The sequence below is a fragment of the Dioscorea cayenensis genome, chromosome 21, assembly GCF_009730915.1.
Source record: "Dioscorea cayenensis subsp. rotundata cultivar TDr96_F1 chromosome 21, TDr96_F1_v2_PseudoChromosome.rev07_lg8_w22 25.fasta, whole genome shotgun sequence".
Taxonomy (NCBI): Eukaryota; Viridiplantae; Streptophyta; class Magnoliopsida; order Dioscoreales; family Dioscoreaceae; genus Dioscorea; species Dioscorea cayenensis.
Window position 1 is genome coordinate 3,593,750 of NC_052491.1, and position 22,123 is coordinate 3,615,872.

A 22,123-nucleotide genomic window follows, 5' to 3' on the forward strand; every position below is an offset into this window, starting at 1 on the left:
ATCAAACTCCCACACACTTAAGCTTTTGCTTGTCCTCAAGCAAAAATTAAAACGTTGTGTGCATTAATGAAGAAAATATTGAAAGTGCTTGGCCTTAGGTTCACCAAAGTATACAAAGAGAGCATTCTACAAGTAAGGGAAATTTCAACACTAAATACGAAAAATCATTGCTCTAACTAAAAACTTGAATCAAAAAGGATACAAAACCCGAAATCGTGTATGTGTGTGAACTCACTCAAGTCAACCCAAAGTATACTCCTCAAAGTTCTAAGTACAAGGGACTTATTTATCTACAAAAGCGACAACAATTTCAAAGATGGTAGTAGCTTCACACATCCTCTAAGGTAGCCCTCTCTAAAGCGGCCGCTAAGGTGGCTTTCACTCTTTCGAGGTGGTAGCTCTTTCTACTGGAGTTGTAGCTTTCACTCATCCTATGAGATAGCTCTTTCTCTCATTAGGGCATAGCTAGTATCCGACTTATGAGAGTAGCTTCATACTTCATAGGTGGTAGCGCTTTCTACCCAACAAGCACAAATAAACAATAAAACTTTTTTTTTTTGTTTTTTTTTAAATTCAACACAAGAAACAACTATAACTAGTCCCTTTAACATCAAACTTGAGTTTCCAAAAGAGTCTAATAAGGGTGTAGTGTAACAAGTATAAATCGGGCGAAAATTCCTAGACATTCAAGCAAAACTAGAGCATGAAAACATTCAATGTTAAAAATTCTCCTAAACTCAAGAATACAATCCTTGCAACTAAGGTGAACTGCCATTGGCTATGTGAGCATATATCAATCAAGAACAATAGAAAAGAATGTGTGCACTATGAAACTCCCCCCCACACTTAAGTTGTACATTGTCCCCAATGTACACATGCAAGCTCACTCAAAATATATACCATTCAAAATCAAATATGGGAGAAGCAATCAAAACAATACTCCCCTGACTCCTAGTGTTGCGTTTGATGAAGCTAATTCAATGGGGGTAGTGTTCCGACGGTTTGTGAAGCTCACACGGCTAACTGCCTAAGCACCTTGGCCGTGCCCATGACCAAGTCTCAATTCCCAAGAAGACAAGACCATCTGCATGCATACACGAGGGGGTTCAGTGAAGCTCAATAAAAACAAAATAAACTCGAGTATATATATAACATAGACAATGAATACAACTCGAGATGCAAAATGAAAATAAGCTCAGAAAGAAAGTCCTTTTTGAGTGAACAAGTCTAAAATAAAATGCATAAAAGAAAAAGAACTAAAAGTCAAATGTCAGTGTCGCCCTCGGGCTCCGGTGCTGCTGCTGCTGCTGCTGGTAAAGACGCACATGGTGGGTCCACCGATGCCGAGGTAGAGGATGTGGATGCTGGAGAAACTGAGGGGGCCTGAGGAGTCCTTGGCCACAGGACAAATGATGAGGCAACGTCTCGCTCTAAGATCTGCTGTGATACGTCGAAACGTGCCATGAACTTTGTGTACTGAGTGGCCTGCGTAGCCCTAATCTCTACAATCTCGGCTCGAGCCTCCGCTACCTCAGTCCGTACCACCCCCAAAGTGCTCTCGAGCCTCTCAAAGCGATCATAAGCTCGAGATGGTGAAAACATACGCACGGGGATGGTTCCTCTGCCATTATAGGTGTCTCAGTCTCCATCAGTACTGGCTGAGGTTCGGGAGCAGGCTGAGATGCCCCGGCTTCATCACCCTCATCTTCGGCTATCTCTAGAGCTATTAGCACTAAAGCAAAAACCCCTATCCAAACCCTGCGGATCATACCCATCAATCTTATCGTCTCTAGACTCAAGGAAGCAGGTATACTCGTCTTCTAGGCCCCACGAATCAAATCCAGGAGACGCATGCCCAGCACTAATCTCGTAATGTAGGTGCCAGAGAAGATCGCTCCCGTCGAGCATAGTATCCCTGATGTCTGATGTAGTCTGCTATGATGTGCCCTAAGTGAATCGGTACGCGCTGCACCATCGAGTACAAGTACAGTTGTTCCTGACGGCTCAGAACACCAGTGCTATCACCACGGGCATTCACTGACCTACTCATGATGGCATGTAAATATCTGTATGCAAGTCAGGAAAGGCATGTGGCCTTGGACACCCCCGACTCGTACTGACCCTCACCACATAGCACTCTGTAAGCCCTCTGCGGGGTCAAGGTTCCAGGATAATCAGTTAGTAACTGAGCGTACTCATCCGTATCTTTGAATGCTTCCTCATACAAGCCAAGTAGTACTGAAAATTGAGTAACGCTCAAGCTATGGTGGTGTCCAAATACTCTGAACTGAATGGATTTCAAACTCCCGAAGCTCATGTACGATTTGTCAAACTCGAATGATGATAGCACCTCCAGTGCAAACTCTCGGATGGCTGGCTCTCTAATCGTCAATAACTGCCTTCAACCACTTGCTGAAACAAGGTCCTCTACCTCATCAGCGAGTTCATCTCCCTACTGTAGATCTCATAGCATAGTCGTGTCTAGGAATCGAGTCTGCCCGAACCAGAGTTTCGACAAGCGCTCATAGCGAACCTGATGCTCTGGAATCGCAAACTTCATGCCTTCAGGCTCAGGGGATGACTCACGCGGCCTCTTATCAGCTTGCTTCTTTGATCGAGGTGCCATAATATGCAAAGTTTGAAATGAAATCGATCAAACAAGTTGATAAAATAATACTGCAGAAATCCACACAGTCGTGTGCAATTTCCGCACGCCCGTGTGAAACCACGGGGCGAGAAAACTGCACGGCCATGCTTCAAAAATCCAAAAATACAACTTAAAAATACTTCTAGCTTCGTTCTAAACATAAATCATCTTTCTAATTGAAGAAACGAAGCATTATTAACCAGATTAATCGATGGAAACCATGAATTGGAAAAGAAAATAATAAATAGGGCTTACCGACGAGATGGGATGAGAAAATGAAGAACAGGCTGGAAAACCTCGCAAGAATCCTACCAAATTGGCGCTATGCAATCGAAGAATGATGTGAGAGTGTTTTCAGACGAATAGAGGTCGTGAAGAGGGAGAGAAACTATTCTTCTTTAAAAAGAACTCGCAACCCTTGGCGTTCTGTGCATCCACACGGGCGTGTGGAAATTACCCACGCCCGTGTGCCCCACAAGAGAGCTTCACAGGGGCAGGTGCACGCCCCTGGGCGCTCTCGGGAAAAACTCTCACTGACTCTGAACGATCTCACATGGGCGTGCGGAAAATACCCACGCCCGTGCGCCTGACCCACAAGGGCAGCCGCACGTCCCTGTGGCTTCTCTAAACATCCGAGAAGAATACCAAGTGTTCTACACGCCCGTGCGGAAATTCCGCACGGGCGTGGACATTCGCATGCCCATCTCACAGGGGCAGCCACACGCCCCTGTGTCTTCTTGGGATGGAGAGAACTCCTCTGCAGAGTTTCAAACGGGCGTGTGGAAATTACCCACGCCCGTGCGTGGTTCACAAGGTCGCCCACAGGGGCGAGTCCACGCCCCTGTGTGCTCTCGGTATAATCCGCCGAACTCTGCAGGAATTCACACGCCCGTGCGGAAATTACCCACGGGCGTGTGACAATCACATGGTCGTTCACAGGGACAGCTGCACGCCCCTGTGCCTTCTCTGGATGAGCTCGCAGCGCAACAACACGGGCGTGCGAAAATTCCACACGCCCGTGTGTTTTCTCTGGATGACTTAGAAGAATCTGCAGGCTCTGCAGAAGATTTCTGAACATGTTTACACACTCAGAGCCTGCTCTATTATGCAATTTTTACTAGTGAAAAACATGAAATAAAGCTCAAACGACCAAACTTCGCCAATTCCACATGAAAACACATAATGACTTGAAAAACCCATAATAAAATTGTAGCACAAGCATCTAAAAATCAAGACACCAACACTTAACAATTTATTCATGCAAACAACCTAAGTAAAAAATAAGAAAACAGTAAACACTTGGGTTGCCTCCCAAGAAGCACTTGTTTAACATCACTAAGCTTGATGTAACTTGTCTTACCTCACGGGGGTTCATAGATGAAGGTTGCCCTCTTACCCATGGCTTGAAAGCATGATGTGCAGTGTCTCTTGAGGGTAGAGGGTGTATTATCGGGCTTGGGACCGCCTAGCAATGGTTCATCCAACTTCTTTGGTTCACGGATATCTCCAACAGCCTTGGAGTGTTTCCGGTTGCATCTCCTAGCCCTCTTCATTTTCTGCAGCACCTTCTTCAAGATCCCCGGGGTAGATGGTACTTCTTCCGTCGATCCAAGCATCATTACATCTTCATGTCCCTCCTCTTGGTCGAACAAACCTTCATACGGATTCGGATTGAACATTTCCAGCATGTGCTCATTAATAATCTCATCAGTAGTGTCTAGAAAGTATAATGTATCATCAAAGTTAAGAGAATGCCGCATGGCTCCAGCAAGGCGGTATGTGAGCTTGTTATCTCCAACTCTCAATGTGAGCTCTCCGCCGTCCATGTCAATCAATGCTTTGGAAGTCCGCCAGAACGGTCTCCCAAGTATCAAGGGTACATCCGCATCCTCATCGACATCTAGCACTACAAAGTTAACCAGAAAAATGTACTTGTCCACCTTGACAAGCACGTCTTCAATGATGCCTCTCGGATGTCTCACTGTTCGGTCCGCTAGTTGCAAAGTCATCCGAGTAGGCCTAGGCTCGCCCAATCCTAGCTTTTGAAAGAAGGTCTATGGCATGACGTTGATACTAGCCCTTAGTCCACCAATGCCATTTCACTCGGAAGCCTACCTTTAACCTCACGACCACTTCTCAAAGTGATCGCCTTCACATGCTCTCTAGGGTTGGTCTTTGTATTGCTTGGCAAGCTTCAATGTGGCCTTTCGGAGAGAGACTTCGCAATTTGCCCCACTTGATTTTCAAGATTATGCAACGAGGCGGTGTGGTTGCGAAGTGTAGACTCGACTGATTCAAACCTTGTATTTACAGATTGTATAAATCTAGTCAAGTGCTTCTCTAGGTCACTCATTCGGGTTTCCAAACCTGAGACTCTGTTTTCCACCTGAGGGGCTTGTTGTTTGTGTTTGAAACCCGGTGGCCCCATGGCCTTTTGTGGACCTTGATTACTCCATAAGAAATTGGGATGATTCTTCCAACTCGGATTGTAGGTATTGCTATATGGGTTTCCTTGAGGTCTCATGCCATTACCTACAAAATCAACATTCTCCACCAAAGAAACATCACCAATAGAGATCAGGCAATCGGAGGGAGCATGTCCTCCAGCGCACCCAGTGCAATTAGTCACGGCCGCCACTCTATTTGAAGTTAGAAGATCTAACTTCTTACTCAAATTTTCCACTTGGGCCACCAATGAAGTTACCGCATCTATCTCATGGAGACCGGCCACCTTTTTCTTCTCCCTAGCATTCCATTGGTAGCTATTTAACCCCATTTCTTCAATCAACAGACGGGCCTCATCGGGGGTCTTGCTACATAAGGTACCTCCTGATGCCGCATCCAAGAGTTGCCTTGTACTCGAGTTTAAACCATTGTAAAAGGTTTGAAAAATCATCCACTCTGGGAATCCGTGTTGCGGGCACTTTCTCAGAAGCTCCTTGAACCTTTCCCATGTCTCGAATAGAGACTCCAATTCCAACTGAACAAAAGGATGAGATCTCGTTCCTAAGCTTTGTTGATTTTCCGGGAGGGAAATAAGTAGCTAGAAAAGCTTCCCACATCTCCTCCCACGTGGTAATTGACACTCTAGGTAACGAGTGTAGCCACTGCATCGCTCTCCCCTTCAGGGAAAATGGGAAGGCTCTCAATTTAATGGCATCATCCGTCACAACATTTATCTTCAGCATATCACACACCTTGAGAAAGCTCTCTATGTGACTGTTTGGATCCTCATCGGTCAAACCATTGAATTGTGCGGATTGCTACAATATGTGGATGAATGCCGGCTTTATCTCAAAGTTCTGAGCTGTAATTGCGGGACACACAATACTCGACTGTGTCCCCAACACCGAAGGCCTGGCATAATCGGATAATGTTCGCTATTGCTCATTCTGTTCTGCCATGTTTTTAGATTCTTCTACTTCCAAATCAGCTGGATTAGACAGTTCTTGTACAGGCTCTTTCCTTTTCTTCTAAGTGTACGTTCAACCTCAGGATCTCCTTCAATCAATGTTGAGGGATTCGCTCGGGTCATAACTTGGAGCTGCACCCAAAAAGAAGGAAAAGGAAATCAGAACGATGATAGAATAAGATGATAGGAAATAGAATGTATGGTGAAATAGCTAAGAAAATAAAGTGCAAAGTATCTCTATAACCCTATTCCCCGGCAACGACGCCTGAAAACTTAACAAGGTCCCCTTGCGTATATCCCGCAAGTGCACGGCTTTGTCGAAGTAATAATCCCGGATGAGCGGGTACCGAATCCACATGGAATAGGGAATAAAAATACTTAATTTGATTCTTAGCTATGTGAATGATCAATGATGATAAGTGTGACAATGATTCAATTCTCGAAAGTAAAAACAAGTAAGAAGGCACGAATAAAGAAGAAGGTAAGGCAATCGATAAAGATGGGGTACTCGGATAATGCTCTTCCTAGGACGATCGCTTCAAGTGCAAGAACCATCTATTATGCTTCCTAATCAATGCAATAGTGAGTTGTGGAAATCCTTCATTACATAAACCCAAATCTAAGGTCAACTATGCCTAACTCTATAAATGTCCCGGAGAAGAGATTAGATAACCTCTCAACCTCGCACTCGCATAGAGTTGCAATGACCTCTAGGGATTCCAAGTGATAAATCTCTTCCTAATTATAGACCTAACCCTTTGGTCCAGGAGGAAGGTCCCTAACCACGATTAAGCCCTAGATACTAAGATTACCTCAATGCTTCACTCCGTTGCACGCGCAACTAAGCCCCAGCAGAAGTTCATCCCTTAGACCATTCACTCTATTATGGCCTCAAAGAACTCGAGGAACGGAGGTAGAATCTATCACGTCGGAGGGGAAAGGGGACACTCCTGTACCTCTCGACTCACCCTCTCATCCCTCTCCAACTTAGATTTGTCTAACGCTCGTTGTGTGTCACTCACTCACAAGGTTACCAACAAGAACTATCAACCCAACTGTTACTATAGGGGAAATGTTTACACAATCAAGCATTCAAGGTTGGAACTCACAATAAACATCAATTAATTGAAAGCATAATAAAGAGATTCAATGAAACGAATACATCCTAGGATTCACAAATACCCAAGTACCCACTAGGGGTTTAGTTCTCCATGGAGCTAAGTACAATCAAAGAAATCGAATGTAAAAGCAATGAATCCATAAAGAAACCCCCTCGATAGTCGTGTCAATGGTCTTGTGAAAAGTCCTCTACTCGTCGTCCAAGGATTCCCTCGTCCGGTATAGGATACGCCTCGACGGAAGCTCCCCTACCAACTTTCTTCCTAAGGAATGACGATGTTGGAGCCGTAGAACCTCTCCAAAACCTTGGCCAATACCTCTCAAAACCCTAGTTGAAGCCCTCTCTCAAGTTGGGGAAAAGATGGAGAAAAGAATATTAAAATCAGGGCTGAATCGGCTTTAAATAGGGCTGGAATCGGGCGACTAAACGGGTGTGCATGCTTCATGTGCCCGTGCGGAATTTCCATACGGGCGTGGATAATTTCCATACCCCCGTGTGGATTCTCTAAACTCCTGTTTTCTCGGGCAGCTGTGAACAGTACTGCTACACTATTTTCTACCGTATTGCTACAGTGCTCTCCTATAGTATCCAGTCTGGCTAGCTTCCCGAATCCATACTTTCATCTGAGTAACGCAAACGGGCACACGTTCACATAGTGGATCACTTGCTTCTTCAATGATAGGCAAGTTGGTGGAGCTCTTGTTTTATGTGCATAAGTCAGAATGTTCGAGTGTGACTGCCTTTGTGCCCATCCAAATGGATGTGCCAAACTCAAATACGAGGAGGTTGGCACACACTCTAGCATCTCACATCCGACCTATGTCTTCGCGTTTGAACCTTAACAAGATTTCCTCCAAAATTGGTGCATTGTGATCCACATTGGCTTCTTTCCTTCATACTCGGCCTCACAACCCTACCTGCATAAAACTAACATAAAAACACACATATTAGTGTAAAAACTTGAGAAAAGTAATGCTCAACATAAGGGATGAACGCTTCGCATTCATATCGCACAAGCACTTATCACCATCCCGAGAAGACATAGAGTTATGTGAATGCCCCTTTAAGTGGTCCTGTGAAGATCCACGGCCGTGTAGATTTCCACACGGGCGTGTGAAACACTTAGAGAAATTCTCGGGTGGACAGAGAAGCCACAAGGGCATGTGGATGCCCCTGTTGGTCGGGCACACGGGCTTGGGGAATTTTCACACAGTCATGTGGATGTGCTCAGAGGTAGAACTGAGAGCACACAGGGGCTTGTGTCTGCCCCTGTGAAGCTCCCCTGTGGAGTCACACGGGTGTGGGTAATTTCCTCACGCCCTTGTGGATGTATAGAATGCCGGCTTTTCTTTAAAACTTATTTGCATTTCTTCATCCTTTCACTCAAAAACATTTAGAGAACACATCCTTGCACTCTCTCGACTTCGCACCGTCCATTTAGAGGGTTTTCACTCGAGTTTTTCAGCCGTTTTCTAGTCTTTCATTCTCATTTCATCAGTAAGCTTTTTTTTCTTTTTTTCACCCAATCTTCATTTATTTTGCAGCACCAGCATCATCTTTACCAGCAACAACAACAGATGAACCAGTACTTAGCACCGACGCTTGATGCATCTTTCTTTTAGTTTCTTTATATTTTCAAATTTCATTTTTGTATTTTATTTTGGACTTGTATCACTCAGAAAGGAACTTCCTTCTCAGTTTATCTTTTATTTTTGTTTCGAGTTGTATTTGGTTGCTTTATCTTTATATACTCAAGTTTTATTTTGTTGAGTTTTACTGAACCCCCCTTGTGTATACGTCCAGATGGTCTTGTGAGTACGGACTTTGAGGAATAGTCATGGACACGGTCTTATGGCCGTGTGTGCTCCACAAACCATTGGAACTCAACTCTCAATGAATATTACTCTATCAAACATACCATTTGGAGTTTAGGGGAGTATTATTTCAATTACCCACTTCCACATATGCTTTTAATTGATTTATATCCTATTGTGCTTGCTTGCGTACATTGAGGTCAACATACATCATTAGTGTTGGGGGGGGGGGGAGTTCACAATACATATGTTCATTACACATGTTTTGATTGAAATAGATGGTCACGTAAGCAATGGCGGTTCACCTTAGTTGCAATGATTGTATTCTTAAGTTTAGGAGAATTTTTTACATTGAATGTTCTCATTCTCTAGTTTGTACTTGAATTTCTAGGAATTTTTGCCTGATTGACAATTGTTGCACTACTGCCTCATTAAACCTTTTTGGAAATTCAAGTTTGATGTTTAAGGGTCTGGTTAGTTTAGTTTTCTTGTGTTAATTTTTCTGAAAAAAAACATAAAAAATAAAAAGAGAAAAATACTTGTTTTAGTTGTGCATTTGGGGTAGAAAGAGCCACCACCTATGAAGTATGAACCTACTCACAAAGGCAGTCACATTCTAAGTATTCCGGCCAGTGCATGTGTAACAAGATCTCCACCAACACGGCCGTTCATTGAAGAAGCAAAGTGATCTATGATGTCAACATCTGCCCATTTATGTTACCTCGATGAAGGCATGGTTTCAGGAGTGTTTCAGGCCGGTACTAAAGCTCGGTACTACAGCAACATTGTTGCAAAATACTGTAGCAGGTGCTTTTCACAACCGACCAAAGAAGGAGTCGTGCATAGAAGCCACATAGTCATGTAGAATTTCCACACTCCCGTGCATTAATTCTACATGGGCCATGTGAAATATTCACACGGGCGTGTTGACAAGGTCCCCTTGCGTATATCCCGCAAGTGCATGGGTTTGTCGAAGTAATAATCCCGGGTGAGCGGGGTCGAATCCACAGGGAGTAGGGAGTAAAGACACTTAATTTGATTCTTAGCTATGTGGAGTATCAACAATGATAAGTGTGATAATGATTCAATTCTCAACAATTAAAAGCAACAAGTAAGAGAGCAAAAGTAAGAAGGAGGTAAGGCAATCGTTAAAGATGGAATACTCGGATGATGCTTCACCTACGATAATCGCTTCAAGTGCAAGAACTCTCTATTATGCCTCCTAATCAATGCAATGGTGAGTCATGGAAATCCTTACATACATAGTCCCAAATAACCTCTCAACCTCGCACTCGAATAAAGTTGCAATGAGCTCTAGGGATTCCAAGTGATAAATCGCTTCCTAATTATAGAACTAACCCTGTGGTCAAGGCGGAACGTCCCTAGCCACGATCAAGCCCTAGATACTAAGATCTCCTCAACGCTTCACTCCATTGCACGCGCAACTAGGCCCCAGCGGAGGTTTATCCCTTAGACCATTCACTCTATTGTGGCCGCAAAGAACTCAAAGAACGGAGGTAGAATCTATCATGTCGGAGCGGAAAGGGGACGCTCCTGTACCTCTCGACTCACCCTCTCAACCCTCTCCAACCTAGCTTTGTCTAACGCTCGTGGTGTGTCACTCACTCACAAGGTTACCAACAAGAACACTCAACCCTAGTGTCACTCTAGGGGAAATGTTCATACAATCAAGCATTCAAGGTTGGAACTCACAATAAACATCAATTTATTGAAAGCATAATAAAGAAGTTCAATGAAACAAATACATCCTAGGGTTCACAATCACCCAAGAAACCCCCTCAATGGTTGTGTCGATGGTCTTGTGGAGAGTCCTCTACTCGTCGCAAAGGATCCTTTGTTCGGCCTAGGATACACCTCGCCGGATCGATGCCGATGAAAGCTCTCGCAATAACCTTCTTCCAAATGACGCGCGATGTTAGAGCTATAGAACCTCTCCAAAACCCTAGCCAATACCCCTCAAAACCCTAGCTGAAGCCCTCTCTCAAGTTGGGGAAAAGATGGAGAAAAGAATACCAAAATCGGGGCTGAATTGGCTTTAAATAGGGCTTGAATCGGGTAACTCCAAGGGCGTGGACGCTACACGCGCCCGTGCGGATTCTACGAAACTGTCATTTTCGGTCGGTTGTAAACAGTAACTGCTACAATACCCTGCTACAGTGTTATGCCAACAATACTTCGGAATCCACTTTTCATCGAGATAACATAAACGGGCACACGTTTATGCCGTGGATCGCTTTACTTCTTCAATGGCGGATAAGTTGATGGAGATCTTGTTCTATGTGCATAAGTAGGAATGGTTGAGTGTGACTACCCTTGTGCACCTCCAAATGGTTGTGCAAACTCAAATAAGGGGAGGTTGGCACACACTCTAGCATCTCGCACCCGACTTATATCTTCGCGTTTGAACCTTAGCAAGATTTCCTCCAAAATTGATGCATTGTGATCCGCATTGGCTTCTTTCCTTCATAATTGGTTTCACAACCCTACCTGCATAAAAGTAACATAAAAACACACATATTAATGTAAAAACCCGAGAAAAGTAATGCTCAATATAAGGAAAGAATCCTTCGCATTCATATCACACAAGCACTTATCACATGTGGATTCCCGATTCCAGCCCTTTAAAAGCCGATTTCAGCCCCGATTTCAGCATTTTTTTCTCCATCTTTTCCCTTACTTGAGAGAGGGTTGTGGCTAGGGTTTTGAGAGGTATTGGGTAGGGATTGGGAGAGGTTTTACGGCTCCGACATCGCATTCCGTTTGGAAGAAGGTTAGTGGGAGAGCTTTCGTCGGCACCGATACGGCGAGGTGTATCCTAAGCCGGACAAAGGAACCTTCAGACAAGTAGAGGACTCTCCACAAGACCATCGTTACGACTATCGAGGGGGTTTTCTATGGATTCATTGCTTTTACATTTGATTTCATTGATTATACTTAGCTCCATGGAGAGTTAAACCCCCTAGTGGGTACTTGGATTGTGAACCCTAGGATGTATTCGTTTCATTTTAGATTATTGACAAGGTCCCCTTGCTTATATCCCGCAAGTGCACGGGTTTGTCAAAGTAATAATCCCGGGTGAGCGGGGTCGAATCCACAGGGAGTAGGGATTAAAGACACTTAATTAGATTCTTAGCTATGTGGAGTATCAACAATGATAAGTGTGGTAATGATTCAATTCTCAGGAATTAAGAGCAACAAGTAAGAGAGCAAAAGTAAGGACGAGGCAAGGCAATCGATAAAGATTGGGTACTTGGATGATGCTTCACCTAGGGTAATCGCTTCAAGTGCAAGAACTCTCTATTATGCTTCCTAATCAATGCAATGGTGAGTCGTGAAAATCCTTACATACATAGTCCCAAATCTAAGATCAACTATGCCTAACTCTATACATGTCCCGGTGGAGAAATTGAACAATCTCAACACCTCGCACTCGCATATGCACTAAAAGAAACATTAATTGAAGATAATCTGTACTCAAGTCAAATTTAATTAAACAAAGCAGAACGAATCTGCTGGCACTATTATGGTCATCTTAGACAAATTTAAGCGATATATTTACTGCTCAGAAAACTTGAGCAAGTAGTTGGTTCAATTAGTATTTTTCCATTGAGTAGTGCTTGAGGTTTATTATTAAAAAAGGATCAAATGTGCATGACACTTTAAGAAATGCAACTTTCTTCTACATAAGTTGGATAAAACAACACTTGGTTGTTATTGAATTAGTGTTTTATAAATGATGCAGATGGTTAGCTCATAGATAGTTTTATCATGCTTAATCTCTAGTGTATGTCCTAAAAGGCTAAGCATATAGAGTATACATAAAATTCTTTAACAAGAAGCTAAGTATTGCAAGTTAACTCTAGTTTGGTGAGTGCAAACAGGTACTTACAACAAGGCTAAGATAAAACAATTTAAAATTTTATTAATGTTTTGGTACTTGAGATTGCAGCTTGACATGATAGTTAATTTAGCTTTGCTTCCTTCATCATTTCAGACCTCTGTGTGAATAGCAAAAGCAAGCACACTTCCTTTATATTTGCAAACTCACATAAGGTGGAAAAGAATTTTTGACCTGCATATTTAATGGTTATCATTTTTTAGCAAGCTCTTTATAATTTTTTACTGTATGGCTGGTTTAGCTTTTTTAACTGGTTGATATTGCTGAAACCTGTATTTATGATTGTATTGTGTTTGTTTCAGGTCAAAATTCAAAAGAACAGTGAAGTACGTTGAAGATAATAGGAACTTGTGTTGATGCCACTGAAATTGCACGTGGTTTTCTAAATTTTATCTTCTACTGAGTTGAACTTATCTAATCTTATCATCTAAATATTGGTTGTTTCATAAAATGATTGTTTTGTAGCATGCCTTGTTAGTGATGTTATGGTGGTGTAGCTAATCTGTCACGGTTTTGCCTATTTGGTATTAACTCTGAACTGTTGAGACTGATTATCCTTGACAAGGTAGTACTAGTTGGTTGCTTGTTTTTGGGCCCTCCACATCTGTCCAAGTTTTTTTTATAAAAGAAGAGGCCATAAATTGGGTGTATATCATGTCAACTTCTCTTTTATCATTGCACAATCACTAATTATGGTTTTCCAAATTTGCCCTTGTGAAGACAAAATGTTTCTTTTCTCTTGTTCTTCAAACCCTAAACCCTCAGCATATATGTTTTGAGTTGCATCTGTTAACTAAATGGAATCTCCTCTGATCTTCTTTGCAGCTCTGCATTGGCACCATCAAAGATGATTTCTTGGGTGTTTTCAATGATCCAGGCGCAGCTACCTAGTTGGCCATTTAAAACTCCACAAACATCATGCAACATCACCAGTAGGAGTAATTGTGCTTCTTACTGCTGAATGTGACTAAGAGACTAGTGTTCATCAATGTAAATCTTGATTATAAAACTAGTTGCTATTAAGGCTTCACACTGGCTTTTGCGCTAAAAAATGGCATCAGAGAATTCTAAAACATAGCAAAAATTCAGATTTGGGAGATAAATTACATGTTTTGAATGATAACTGCATATTTTTATGGTTCTTCACACAATTTCTTGAACATCTATTCTGTAATTGAAGAATATGATGTGTCTTGAGTTCTATAGGAGAAATTAGGTAGAAATATGTTTATATGTAAGTATTGCTAAGAAATCAACATAACGATCTCTGTTGATGCAAAGTTTTGAACTGAACATTCTGATTCTTTCATTTCATATTCATATTTAATAACACACCTGACAGGGATCTATCTATTACTTACTCTAATATTTTTGTTTTGCTAGTTTATTTTATTTAGTTACAGTGCAAACAAGCATTTTACGGAATCTAATAGAATCCAATGTATGTTTATATTTGGTGATGCAGACATAATGTGCCTATAGGTGTGTGTTGCTCTATTTTATCCACCAATGCTTCAAGCAAACCAATAACTATTATTAGATACAAGTCAAACATAATTTTTATGATTGTCAATATAAATATATATATATATATATATATAAGTTAATTATTTTGTAACAATGGCATGCAAGTTGACTACCTTTTAGCAATGACACGCTCAATGTTGGACGCAAAAAGAATGAATGTAAATTATTAGAGTTCATCCAATTTTTGTGGTAGTTGGTGCATTGTCCATTTTCTATTTTGGGACAGCTCTATCAGAAATGTGGTTGAATATACCTTTTTACACACAAAAATACGTTTCCAGTGAACATTCGTAGAGTGTCCACAAAGAATAAAAGAGAAAACAGATGAGAGACACAAAGAGCAGCTTGAAGAGAGATAAGGCAATAGAAAACAAAGAACAGATGAGAGAAACAGAGCAGCTCGAAGAGAGATTAGGCAATAGAAACAAAGAACGGTAGCTGAGTGTTATATTGGGTTAAAAACAACTGTTTCTAACACGGTTCATCTTACCTTTTTGCACTGTTGAAGTTATCATTCATAGGATGGATGATCGAAGCCGGTGGATTCAAATCCAATGGTTGAAGTTACTATTCATATAATTGTTATTTGTAAATGTCCCTAGTAAATTGGTGCTCATATATCTCATATATGACAAGAATTTGAGCTCGATGGTGCATATAACAATAATGGTAACAAAAACAAGACCAAGGTCCCTTTTATGTCAAATTGTGCATAAGGGGACTCTCATTGCCCGTACATAACATGTGCTTACCGACTTGGGTGGGATTTGAACACCCGACCCTCGGCATGAGAGTAAATGTCTTATTTATTAGACTAGCTCAATGTTGGTTAATAGATAAATTTTCAATACCTATTGGGCTATTTCCTTAGATAGACCCCTTTTTTTTATTTTATTGTCACAATGGCCCTAGAGTCATCAAATCATAGCCTAATTAGCACTCATGTGTTGATTGAGCTGCAAATTAGGTTTTTTTTAAAATTAAAAAACAATGGCATTTTTGTATTTTTGATCCTTTATTTTTTATAATTATTAAAATAGCTTATTTGTGGTTTTTTAACCATATTTTTTTAAAAAAATCTTTATTGCTTTTTTAAAATTTATTATCTTTTAAAAACCATTTATTTTTACAATAATAATATATATACATATGTATCAATTAATGGTGTTTATATATATACACACATGCATACATATGAGGCTAGGGGAAGAAGCACCCCTCATTTTCACTTTTCTCTCTCTCATTTTTATTTTTAGTTCTTTAAAAATATCAATCTTTTTTCCAAGCTAATCCTATAGTCTAAAATATAATATTTTGAAAAAAAAAATATTTACAAAAACTTTATTATTTGACCCATTAATATTTTACAACATAGTTTATCTAGTAAAAAATTGTTTATTTTCAAAAATATAATATTTATCCCCCTTTTTTTTACAAATTAATTTATATAGTATAAAAATTATATTTTTAAAAAATTTTATTAAAATTTATTATTTGACCCCTGACTTTTGTAACTATGATATAATATATAAAAATATTTTTTTAAAAATATTTATAAAATATATTTTTTATTTTTTTGTTTTTTTTACTTGGTTAATTTTTTAAGAAAATTATAACTGTCTTTATAGTCTTTATAGCCCTCATTGTTTTTGTTTTTCTGGTTAAATTGGATGGATCGAACGTATTACATGTCATTTGACCAAGCTACAATATATATATATTGATTTTTTATGGGGAACATTCAAAATTTGTTTGTAGTTCTTTGAGTCAAGCACCCCCTTCATATTCCTCCTAGTTCCGCCATTGCACCTATCTATGTTCTGTTCAACGCTAGGTTTACTCTAGGTTCTTTAAGCCTCATATATGACAATCATAAATTCATTTGATATGCCTTGTTATCCTGAAATTATAAGGGAAGTCGGGTTGACAAAGAGAGGAATGATCCCACGGACATGATTCCATAGTAGTTATGACGGAACCGAGACGTGGCTCATTCTCACCCGTTGGATTGCCTCAATTTCATGATTTTTAAAACAAAGGGTAACCATCTTTTAATGTAATTACCAACATATCCCTATATTATATCATAAATAAAAACAAAATTTATAAACACATTGTTAAGAATGGGCCACATCTTGGTTCCGTGTAGTTATTATGGAACCGAGTCCACTAGATTATTTTTATGACAACATAAAAATATCGGCAGAATATATGGTTAAAAATTTTGGAAAAAAAAATATAAAAAGCTAGAGGGCTAAAGTGCAAACAACATGTTGAAAAGATAGGGTTTATCTTCCTGTGGACAAATGTGGGGAGATGTAAAAATAAAATTGGACCTACTTGCAAAATGATAGAAAAAAATGTAAAAAGAATTCGGGTTTATTTGCAAAAGTGGTTAAAGATGTGAAAATGAAGAAATTGGAGGATTTTCTTGCAAAATTAAAAAAAAAGGGAAATATGAAAAAGTGAATCTTTAAGGGGTCTGGTTGAATAGATCTTGAATATTCATGAAAAGAGAAAAAATTAGGGGTTGATGTGAAAAAAATGACATGAGATGACTTAATATGAAATCTGGAGGAAATAGTGATTTTGATTGATATGGAGGTATTTTTTATAATTTTTGCAAGTCCTGACAATGCTCCCCACAAGTGCACGGAGTTGTCGAAGTAATAAATCCCAGGTGAGTGGGCTATCGTATCCACAGGGAAAAGTGAATAAAAATACTTAATTTGCTTCTTAACTATATGAAAGATGAATAGTGATATGTGTGACAAGATTCAATTCTCAAAAGTAAAGCAACCCGAAAGAAAGCAAAAGTAAAGAAGAAAGTAAGGCAATCGATAAAGATGGGTTACCCGGGTATTGATCCGCCCAGGAAAACCGTTTCAAGTGCAAGAACTCTCTATTATGCCTCCTACCTAATGCAATGGTGAGTCAGGGATATCCTTTACTGCATGGCCCTGAATCTAGGGTCACCAAGCCTAATCCTCTACATGTCCCGGAGGAGAGGTTGAACAACCTCTCAACCTCGCACTCGTAAGAAGGATTGCATTAAGCTCTAAGGATTCCAAGTGATAAATCTCTTCTTAATTGTAGACCTAACCCTTTGGTCCAGAAGAAAGGTCCCAAATCACAATTAAGCCCTTGATGCTAAAATTACCTCAACACTTCACTGTGTTGCACTTGCAACTAAGCCCCAGCGGAGGGTCATCCCTTAGCTCATTCGCTCTATTATGGCCGCAAAGAACTCAAGGAACGGAGGTAGAATTTATCACACTGAAGGGGAAAGGGGACACTCCTGTACCTCTCGACTCACCCTCTCAACCCTCTCCAATCAAGCTTTGTCTAACTCTCGTGGTGTGTCACTCACTCACAAGGGCTACCACGTGAACTCTCAACCTTAGTGTCACTCTAAGGGGATATTCAAACAATCAAGCATTCAAGATTGGAACTCACAATAACATCAATTAATTGAAAGCATAATAAAAAGATTCAATGAAACTAATACATCCTAGGGTTCACAAATACCCAAGTACCCACTAGGGGTTTAGCTCTCCATGGAGCACAATACAAATGATAATAAAATCAAATGTAAAAGAGAACAATCCATAGGAAAAACCACCTCGATAGTAGTGGCGATGGTCTTCTCCTCTACTCTTCGCAAGATCCCCTTGTCCGGTATAAGATACGCCTCACCGAATCAATCCAACGGAGGCTCCCTTACCAACCTTCTTCCAAAGAGATGACGATGTCGGAGCCGTAGAACTTCTCCAAATCCCTAGCCAATACCTCTAAAACCCTAGCCGCAGGCCTCTCTCAAGTTGGGGAAACGATGGAGAAAAGAATGTTGAAATCGGGCTGAAATCGGCCTTAAATATGGTTAGAATCGGGATTCCACACGAGCCTGTAGAATTAACGCACGGGCGTGTGGAATTTCCACACGCCCGTGTGGCTCCTCTGTTTTGCTCTTTCTTCGGCCCGCTGTGAACAGTACCTGCTACAGTAACACCCAAAATACTCCCGAATTCATGCTTTCATCACGGTAACGTAAATGGGCACACGTTCACGTCGTCGATCATCTTGGTTCTTCAATAAACGGTCACGTTGGTGGAGATCTTGCTAAATATGCACAAGCCGGAATACTAGGATGTAACTGCCTTCGTGCCCCTCCGAATCATTGCCTTAGCTCGAATACAAGGAGGTTGGCATACATTCTAGCATTCTAAACCTGACTCATGGCTCCGCGTTTGAACCTTCTCAAGATCTCCTCCAAATAATGCGTAAAACGATCTACAATGGCTTCTTTCACAAATAATCGACCTCACAACTCAACCTGCATAAAAGTACACAAATACACATGTATTAGCGCTAAAACTTGACAAAAGTAATGCTCATCATAAGGAAAGAACGCTTCACATTCTTATCGCATAAGCACTTATCAAACTCCCCCACACTTAAGCTTTTGCTTGTCCTCAAGCAAAAATTAAAACATTGTATGCATAGATGAAGAGACTATTGGAAGTGCTTGGCCTTAGGTTCACCAAAGCATGCAAAGAAAGCATTCTAATAGGAAAGGAAATTTCAACATTAAATACGAAAGAATCAATGCTCTAGCTAAAAACTTGAATAAAAAAGGACAACAAACCCGAAATTGTGTAAGTGTGAGAACTCACTCAAGTCAACCCAAAGTATACTCCTCAAAGTTCTAGGTATAAGGGACTTATTTATCTACAAAGAATACCAAACATTTCAAAAAGGGTAGTAGCTTCACACATCCTCTAAGGTAGCCCTTTCTAAAGCGGCCGCTAAGGTGGCTTTCACACTTTCGAGGCAGTAGCTCTTCCTACCGAGGTGGTAGCTTTCACACATCCCATGAGATAGCCCTTTCTCTCAATAGGGCATAGCTAGTATCCGACTTATGAGAGTAGCTTCATACATCATAGGTGGTAGCTCTTTCCACCCAACAAGCAAAATTAAAAAATAAAAACACTTTGTTCTTTCTTTCTTTTCCATTTTTTTTCTTTCTTTTTTTTTACACAAGAAACAAAACTAAAACTGGTCCCTTTAACCTTAGACTTGAGTTTCCAAAAGAGCTTAAAGAGTGAGAAGTGCACAAAATGTTATTCAGGCAAAAATTCCTAAAAATTCAAGCAAGAACTAGAGCATGAGAACATTCAATGTTAAAAATTCTCTTAAACTCAAGAATACCGTCATTGCAACTACGGTGAACCGCCATTGGCTATGGGAGCATCTATATCAATTAAAACTTATATAAAAGATGTGTGCACTATGAAACTCCCCCCACACTTAAGTTGTACATTGTCCTCAATGTACACATGCAAGCTTACTTATAATGTATATCAATCAAGAACAAATGTGGGAGAAGCGATCGAAACAATACTCCCCTAACTCCTAGTGTTGTATTTGATGGAGCAAAATCGTTGGGTGTAATGTTCCTACGGGTTGTGAGGCCCACACGGCCAAATGCCGAAGCATCTTGGCCATGTCTATGACAAGTTCTCAAGTCCCATGATGACAAGACCATCTGCACGCATACACGAGGGGGTTCAGTAGAGCTCAATAAAAGAAAAACAAAATTCGAGTATATATAAGGTAGAGCAAGAAATACAACTCGAGACAACAAAATGAAGATAAACTCAGAAGGAAAGTCCTTTATGAGGATAACATGTCCAAAATAAAACGCAAGTAGAAGTAAAATAAAAGTAAGTCAAGTGTCGGCGGCACACTCTGGCTCCTCTGCTACTGGTGCTGGATCAGAAGGTCTGGTGGGTCCAATGATGGTGATGCAGGGGGCGTCTGGGCGGTGTGCGGTCGCAGTACAAAAGGTGCAGTAGCATCTCGCTGAAGGATCTGCTGTAAAACATCGAAACGCGCCATGAACTCCATGAACTGTGCAGCCTGCGTCACGCACACCTCTGCTATCTCCGCTCGTGCCTCATTGATCTCTGCCCATATCACCCTCACGGCACTCTCGAGCCTCTCAAAACGATCATGGGCTCGAGATGGTGAGAACATATGTACCGAGGGTGGGTTCTTTGTCACTAGAGGTGCGTTAGTCTCCATCAGCATCGCCTGAGACTCGGGGGCAGGCTGAGAAGCCTCTGCATCATCACCCTCAGCCATCTCTGGAGTGGGCAGAACCAAGCCATATACCCCCGTCCATACTCGGTGGATCATACCCATCAATCTCATCGTCTCCAGACTCAAGGGAGTAGGGGTACTCGTCCTCTCAGCCCCGCGGATCGCGTCCAAGAGGCCCATGCCCATGACTAGCCTCGTAATGTAGGGGCTTGAGAAGATCGCTCCCAATCTAACATAATGCCCCTGATGATGAATGTACTCTGCAAGGATGTGCCCCAGATGAATTAGTATGTACTGTACCATCGAATAGAGATATAAAAGCTCCTGCCGGCTCAGAACACCTGTACTGTCACCACAGCCATTCACCGACCTACTCATAATGGCGTGTAAATATTAGTAGGCATGTCGGGAAAGGCACGTGGCCTTGGACATCCCCGGGTCGTACTTACCCTGACCACACAGCACTCGGTAGGCTCTCTGAGGGTTCAAAGCTCCAGGATAATCAGTCGGAAGCTAAGAATACTCCTCAGTGTCCGTGAATGCCTCCTCATATAGCCCAAGCGAGACTGAAAACTGTGTGATGCTTATGCAGTAGTGATGTCCAAATGCTCTGAACTGGATGGCGTCCATGCTGTCGAATCTCTCATATGATCTATCAAACTCAATTGACGACAACACCTCCAGTGTGAGCTAACGAATGGTGTGCTCTCTGATCGTCAATAACTGACTCCACCCCCCTACTGACACAAGGTCCTCGACCTCTTCAGCAAACTCATCCTCCTGCTGTAACTCTCAGAGTATGCTACTGTCCAGATACTGAGTCTATCCAAACTGAAGTCTCGACAGACGCACAAAACGAGCCTGATGCTCAGGAATAGTGAAACTCATGCCCTCGGCCTCGGAGGATGACTCCCGCGGATGTTTCTCTGCTTGCTTCTTTGACCTAGGTGCCATATCCTGCAAATTTTTAAATGAAATCAATCAAACAAGCTGGATAAATGCTACTGCAGAAATCCACACGGTCGTGGGGAATTTCTGCACGCCCATGTGGATCCGCAGGGCGTGAAGAACCGCACGGCCGCGCCTCAAAAAGCCAACAAAACACTTCTAAAACTCTTCTAACTTCTTTCTAAGCATGCTCTTAAACTCTAATTGCAAAAAACGAAGCATTCTTAGCAAGTTCATCAATTAAAATCAAGAATTGGCAAAGAAAATCAAAGATAGGGGCTTACCAACGAGTTGAGATGAGGAGAATAGAAATATGCCGGAAAACCAAGTAAAAATCCTCCAAAATCGGCAGTACGAGGTCGGAAATCAATGCTAGAGTATTCTGAAGAAAGTGGGAAGGATGTAGATGAAGAGAAACAAGTATTCTTTAAAAAGAAGTCGCGCCCCGTGGAATTCTGTAAATCCACACAGGCGTGTGAAAATCCTACATGCCCGTGTGTCTCCACAGGGGCAGACGCACGCCCCTGTGTACTCTCGGGATAGCTCTTGCGATCTCTGAAAACACTCGCACGACCGTGTGGAAATTACCCACGCCCGTGCGCTCGACCCACCGGAGAAGACTCACACCCCTGTG

At 41.4% G+C, this 22,123-nt stretch overlaps 1 long non-coding RNA gene and 1 other non-coding gene across 2 annotated transcripts; both read left to right on the forward strand.

Moving 5' to 3' along the window:
• Positions 1–5,553: 5,553 nt before the first annotated feature.
• On the forward strand, positions 5,554–5,661 carry LOC120252646. The gene has a single exon (XR_005534103.1). It is a non-coding gene; the product is annotated as a small nucleolar RNA R71 (small nucleolar RNA).
• Positions 5,662–12,460: 6,799 nt separating this feature from the next.
• Positions 12,461–14,015, forward strand: LOC120252517. Its single transcript, XR_005534012.1, has 2 exons — positions 12,461–13,286; positions 13,738–14,015. It is a non-coding gene; the product is annotated as an uncharacterized LOC120252517 (long non-coding RNA).
• Positions 14,016–22,123: the final 8,108 nt, after the last annotated feature.